The sequence below is a fragment of the Ursus maritimus genome, unplaced genomic scaffold, assembly GCF_017311325.1.
Source record: "Ursus maritimus isolate PB19 unplaced genomic scaffold, ASM1731132v1 scaffold_10, whole genome shotgun sequence".
NCBI classification, from domain to species: Eukaryota; Metazoa; Chordata; class Mammalia; order Carnivora; family Ursidae; genus Ursus; species Ursus maritimus.
Window position 1 is genome coordinate 8,015,647 of NW_024423344.1, and position 7,336 is coordinate 8,022,982.

Consider the following 7,336-nt stretch of genomic DNA (forward strand, 5'->3'; position numbering starts at 1 on the left):
GCCTGCTCACCTCTGCCAGGGGTGGTGTCTGGCGTCTCAGTGAAAAAAGCTAGCGGAGGAAATTATCAAACACAGAAATCTTGTACTGGCTGTGGGTGGAAACTGCGCATTCAAGCACCTGCCCCTGTGGGTAATCAGAGGGTAATTAGGCCTTGCTCGCTAGATGGAATCTGGCCACTCCAGACTAAATGGATTTGAAGTGAGAGGGAATGACGAGATCCAGGCCTGTGGCGGTACCCTGGTGGGACAGTTACAGCTGCAGGAAAATGTGATGGTCAGACCGAAGCTAGAGGAGGGCTAATTTGAGAAGCCAGCTTGGAACTGCATGGTGAGTAGACGACCAACAAGGAAAACAGCACCGGGTCTAAGCACTGTGCACCGGATGATTCCAGGGGAAGTCATGGGGGACGTTCAAAGAACAGGTGCCGAGAGAGGGCAAGAAATCTGCTGACACAGCACAGCTGGGAGCAAGGACAAAGATACAGGTGACAGCCTGGGGGATCTCTTTTAACTGGGCAATTAGACAATCAGTGACTCCTCAAGGCTCCTTGAGAGATGGGCAGTATAGTGAGAATGTGGCCGAAGGGTGGAATCTCTCTTGCTCAATCTGAAGGCAAAGTGGAGGGAACTTTGCCTAGCCATTGTCTTCCAACTCACTTTGGATTGACCTTGGCCAATGCAACAGTGCTCAGCCATTCATTCATTTTTTGGTTTGAGCCCATATTTGAGAACCTAGTGTCAGTAACAGTTTACAGGTGTATAACACTTCGTGGTGTTCATGCAGATGGCTGTAATGATGGTGACAAGCGCTAACAGTCACTGAACAATTCCTCTGAGCCATGCATTTTGCTACATGCTTTACATGTGTTTTCTCGTTTAGTCCTCACAACCTGTGAGATAGGTACTATTGTTCTAAATTGACTGATAAAGAAACTGAGGTACAGAGAGGTTATGAACTTAGCAAGTTCTTACATGATGCTCATAACAACTCTGTGAGGGAGGTAGGGCAGGGTCTCCTCTGTTTTACAGATGAGGCAAAGCAGGTTGGGAAGAGTTGCCCAAAGTCATACTCAAGTAGTGGTGATTGGGCCCAATCCAAAGCTCTTGCTATCACATTCCTATAAGAGAAGAAAGAGCATGTGGCTCTGCTTCTTTAAGTTAAAGGTGTGTTTCAGGGGTGATGTCTTGGTTCCTTGCCTGATCCAAAGGGCAATGGCTCTGGCTAACCACCTTGCTTGCGCTGGACCAATCCAAGAGAAGTAAACATTGGAGATGAGAGTAAAATTGGGGTGAAAGGAACCACATGTTAAAGGTCTTCCAAAGCAGTACACATTTGAGTTACTTTGTCCAGTAATCACTGCAATTGCACTGATTCTTGTGACACTGTGCACCTGACTTGGTTAGGAAGAGACTGGTATAATGGCTGGATGCTGTGTCAGGGTCCCCTCACCTGCCAGAACGCTCCTTGTTCAGATGCCCTCCCCTTAGTGTGAGTTCAGGACCACCAGGTCTACAGTTACTTTGTGTAATGAAAGATTCTGACTCTATGTGTTGCTTATACTGCATAACAAATGACCCCCAGACTTAATGGATTAAACCAACACACATTTATTATCTTACAGTTTCTGTGGGTCAGGAATCTAGGCATAGCATTAGTAGGCTGCCTGCTTCAGGGTCTCTCCCTGGCTGTAATAAAGGAGTCAGCCAGGGGTAGGATCTCATCTGAAGGTTCAGCTGGAGAAGGATCCACTTCTAAGCCCATATGGCTGTTGGCAGGATTTGGTTCCTATTCAGCCCTGGTGGAGTGACGGCCTCAGCTTCTAGCTGGCTGTTGGCCAGAGGACACCCTCAGCTGTTTGGGGTGGGCTTCTCCAATAGGGCAGCTTGTTTCATCAAAGTGCACAAGCCAAGAAGAGGAAGGGAGTCAGCTAGGAAGATGGGGAAGTCCCAATGTTTTGTAACCTAATCATAGCCCATCACCATTGTCTTAGTCTATGAGTTAGAAGCAACTCACAAGGTCCAGTCCACAGGTAATTACACAAGGACACGAATACCAGGAAGTAGTGATTACTGGAGGCTATCACAGAAGCCTGCCAACCACAACTCCAGCTTGAGAGTGAAAGGCATTAAGGCAGCAGCAAATGGGCAGAAAAAGAAAAAAAAGGCTACTATTTTTGGATTACTTATTATGTGCTGAGACTTGTGCTGAGCACCACACAAGAATTAACTGTGTCATGTAATTCTCATGACAACTCTGTGGCATATATATTATTATTCTCATTGTACAGATAATACAAAGTTCAGAGGGATTGAGGAACTATCTCAAGGTCAAATAGTAAATGGGAGAGCCAGGATTCAAAGTTAGACCTGCCAAACTACAAAGCCCATCCATCACTGAGGTTCCTTTTTACCTGTGCTCTCAAATGTCTCCTACTTGCCTCCTTCTCTCTGGCCCCGTGGTCACGCCCTTGAGCCTGGACCTCCCACTCTGTTGACAACAATGTATCTTTCTTAGTGTGCCTTTCTGACTTTAGGACTCACCGTTCTAATCCTATTATCTGCGCTCTTTTTCTTTAGTACCATATTTGTTCATGTTAAAAGGTCTAAGTCTTGCTGGAATAACTGGGGGAGGACTGGGGAGATCTGGAGCATTTGAAGGAGGATAGCTCTGAGCAAAATTCTCTCCACACGGTTGGGGAGTCGCCTAATTTGAACACTGCTTTTCTGATGGGATCACAGCCCACAACGGCAACTGGAAGGATCAGGGCCTTCCTTGGGTGTAACTGAAGATGGGGTGGTGAAATCCACTGTGAAGGGCCATTTAATAAATGCAGGACGTGAGAGAAGGGAAGAGGCCATGGGTTTAGTTTGCTGCGTGGTTGGTGGCTGCACTCATTGGGACCAGAAGACCCTGGAGGAGGAGAGAAGAGGAGAGAAGTTTCGAATACATTGAGCTTGAGCGTCTCTGGGTGTTAGATGATTTTAAGGATCTACTGTTCATTTTGCTGGGTCTGCTAATAGAATGAAGATATAATTATATAATTAGAACCAGCAGTTAGAGCCAATTCTCAAAATGAGATGATGTAGAGACTGCTTTAAAATACTCTAGCAAAAAAAAAAAAAAAAACATGGGGAAAGTTGGAGACGGAGGCTGTTAGAATGACAACAAATTGATGGTTGTCACAGTGGGGTGATGGGTCCAGGAGTCTCTCTGTACTATTCACTCTATTTTATGTAGGCTTAAAATTTTGAGGATGATGAAGATGATTATGATGGTGATGATAAGAGGAAGAAGAGGCAAAGAGGAAGAAGGGCACAGACTACTCCTCTCAGTAACTTGGCTGGGAAGGGAGGACATGAAACCATGCAATGGATAGGAGAAGCACCGAGACATAAAGGAGTTTTTTGTTTTTTGTTCTTTCTTGTTTTTTGTTTTAAAGATGAGACACTAGAGCATGTTTATTGGCTGAGGGAAAGCACTAGAGAAGAGAGTACAACTTAGCCATTGACACAAAACTGCTGCGTAAGAAGCCGTCCTATGACATAATGGCTCCCAACCATTTATGGTCAAGATGTATAGATAGGTGGAGGGCCAGCTGATGGTAGACTGATCGACACTGGGCTCAGCGGGGATGACTCAGCTTTGTTCCTCACATCTCTCTTTTCCCTAGCACAGGCTAAAGCAGAAATGTCCTCCTGGGGCCAATGGAAGAAGCCTAAGAGAGCAACACATAAGTTCTCTTGAGGCCTACACTTGGAACAGGCACACTGTCACCTTTAACTTACAAGCCAAAGCAAGTCACACAGTTGAGCTTAGCATCAAGAAGAGAGAAAATATCTCCAGCTCCCTTGATGGGAGGAACAAAGTCCCTTGGCAAAGAGTGGATAAAAAGCTGAGGCTAGTAAATGCAATTTTCTAGCTAGAAGAGGCATATCAGAATTCTATCTATGTTAACCTTTTGGCTTGACTTACAAGATGCATAGTCTTATCCCTTCCAGGCTGAAGCTGTTTGGATTTGGAGAAAAGAGCTTGAACCTCGGGTGGGCCCGAGGTTCTCTTTCAGGAGTCATTAGACATGGGGAGTTAAGAGGCCAGATTATATAAAGTCAGCATTGCTTGGGTTGAGCCAAAGCCCTTGAAAAACTGCAGTCACAAGGGCAGAAACTCGGAATCTCATTGAAGAAGCTGATTTACAGAGAAGAGTGGAGAAACAGATAGGGATGACCAGAGACCCGGGGCTCTGAGGGCATGAAGTCTGGCAGAGAAGGGGGAAGGGAAAAACACATGCACACGCAGGCACACATGCACACATACGCATACACACCCAGGCACACACCTATGCAGGAAACACGTAGTTTTCTGGAGCAGTCTAAGAGATGCCGGAGAGAGCTAAGGAGGATGGCAGACCCAACTAGCGACAGTCAGACTGAGGAGTGGACTGTCTACGGCTGACTATGATCCTATGAGGCCTTTCTGCAGTCGGTGCAGGGAGATCCCCTTGGATGCTTACCCTAAATCTCTTTTCACGTAGATGAGTTTGAGTCTTCCTTGCACAGAAAGATTCCTTGGTGAAGACATTCATGTAAAAATTTAAGGTTTCACGCAATAGTTCATGGCTGTGACCTTTAACTAACAAATATGGTGCAGGAGCCATCTTGCTATTGAGGATTCAAAATATGATCCGGTCTCTGCCCTTATGGAGATTAAATCAAGATTGGGGAAACAGGAAATTATAGCCTGAAGAGTTAACAGGAAATTACAGCCTGAATAGTTAAAGATAACCCAGACATCCAAAAACGTTCTACTCAGTGCTATAGAAGGAAAGGGCTACAGAACTTCCAAGGCAGAAAAGATAGGTGGGGGCTGCAGTAACCAGGTAAGGAAGTAGGACCCGATCTGTCCAGAGTAGGAAGGTGCCTGCTGGGGGGCTGAGCTCAGGGCCCCCATTTCCCACCTAAGGGCTGTTACCTGAGCTGCAGGCATAATAGCCAAGAGGACTGAAAATGCTTTGCAATTACCAGTCTTGTACACGTAAACCTATAAAATCTCGGATGTTTAGGGAGGTGATGCTGGCAGCTGCATGACACGCTGTTTCGGGTGTCTAGATCTTGAGTGCAGAAAAGCTAAACAGAGCCTGAGAAGTGCAATAGATAGGACAGGCATAAAAGGCAGCCAGGCCAGTGATGGGCAGAGGAAGGAGGAGGGTCAGGGACTCTGATTTCACTGTCATCATTTTCAAAAGTGACTCTCATGTGTGCCGCCAGGGTTGAGAACCACTTTTCTAAGATTTTAGGGGTGGGAGACAGAATTCTACCACTGTTGACAGGGCAAGAGAGGGAAGGAGGTATAGCCAGCTGGAGGAGATAAGATTGATTGCTTGGCGTTAAAGTAAAAAAAAAAAAAAAAATCCACTTGTCATTTGAAACGTGGGCATTAGAAAAACACACTGGGGAGTAAACTGCAGAAAGAAAGAGGTGGAGCAATGAATCTGTTTCCAGGAAAGAAAGAGACAGAGGGGAAAAGGCATGGCCTGGATCCTATTAGCTGCTTTATATGCGGTATTGCTGGGAAAACCGAAACTTGGTGGTCAATGGGCCTAGCACAGTGTCCTGTAATAAACGGAACTGTTGGTTCGTATAATCTCATTCATCCCAAAAATGACCATTAACAGGTGGGTATTAACAGACCACTTGAAAGGTGAGAAAAGAGAGTCAAAGAACCTTAGCCAAACTCCTACAGTTAATAAATTTGGACTCCAAAGTTAGGTGTAGTGAGAGGCTGTCCCACCACAATACATCATAGCAGAGGGCTGAGCACGAGAATGTGGGTACTGAGCTAAGAAGGTTGGAAGAACTAAAGACACGGAAAAATTAAGAAGGCAGGAGAGCCATGGGTCCACTGTATGGGGTCAGGAGGCTAAGGGAGTATCTCGAAGAGATTCACCCAGTACCCATGCCATATCCAGGGTGCAGGGGGTGTGAGGAGGAGAGAGCCAAAACCAACACAAAGGAAAGCATTTAAGACTCTCCGAGCTGTGGGAAGGAGGGATGTGTGTGGACTTGTCCCGTGGAGCCGGGCTAGAGCAGCAATCAAGAAAAGCAGCAGGTGGACCCACGTCCCAGACACCCTCTCGCAGTCCTCATGACACCCTGAGACAGGCATTATTATCATCATCTTCACTGTAAAGATGAGGGGACTGAGCTCGGGAGTGAGTACTACGTGCGTAGATCCCAGATCAGGGCTGGCCAATAGGCCCTGGCTTGTTTTCAAAACTGCACTTCTCTGCAGGGACCTGTTCATCACCCTCTGACAAAGACCTGTTTCATGATTTCAATTGATATAGGATGTGAAAAAAAACACACCTGGCACAACATCAGACAATCCCCCATTCAAGACATCCGTTAAACATGTGATCCACATAAACCAAGACACCTATATTCATTCAAGTCTCTGAACAGTGCTTCTCAAATTTTAATGTGCATCGCACCACCTGGAGATCCCTCTGATTCAAGTAGGTCTGTGGTTCTGATTTCTAACGGTGCTACCAGTCCGCAAACCATATTTGGAGAAGCAAGGCCTTAGGACAGTATTTCCCAAACTTTCCTGCACACGGGAATCCCTGTGGTCGGTTCCAAAACTTCTGATTCCTACTTCCTACCTCCAGAAATTGGTCCGGGGCATACTCTGGGTTTGGGATTAAAGATCTCCACATGATTCTAACCTGCAGACAAGTTTAGAAAGTACACAAAAAGCATACGACCAAATACATCCATAAAGAAGACAAACTATTAATGTCCTAAGGACGAGATAGTTTATTTTTTAAAAAGATCTTATTTACTTGAGAGACGGAGGGCTAGAGACACAGAGAGTGAGAGGAGCACAGAGGGAGGGGGAGAAACTCCCTTATGAGCAGGGAACCCTACGGGGGACTCAATCTAAGAGTCCTGGGATCATGTCCTGAGCCAAAGGCAGACGTTTAACCAACCGACTCAGGACAAGATCGTTTAAATCATGCACGGCTAGTGCGTTGCAGAAGGTGGTGGCGGATGGGAGACAGGTCGCAAGCCAGCTGTGCCCCTGCTCTGTACTGCAGCTTAGGTAAAGGTGCCTCTTCCTAAGGAAGAGGAAGCCCTACCACCCAGCACCGCGCGCGGGAGGGGCGCCTGCCCGCGAGCGGCTTCCGGGAGCATGCGCGAATGTGGCGCCAGCGCGGCGCGGGGCGGGGCCTGCTGCCCGCGCGCGCGCGCGCCGGCGCTCCAGTCCCGCCCCGCTGGTGTCGTGCTCCCGGAAGTGCGACGGGGTCGCGCGTTGGGTCCTCCGGGAACGGAAGGCGCG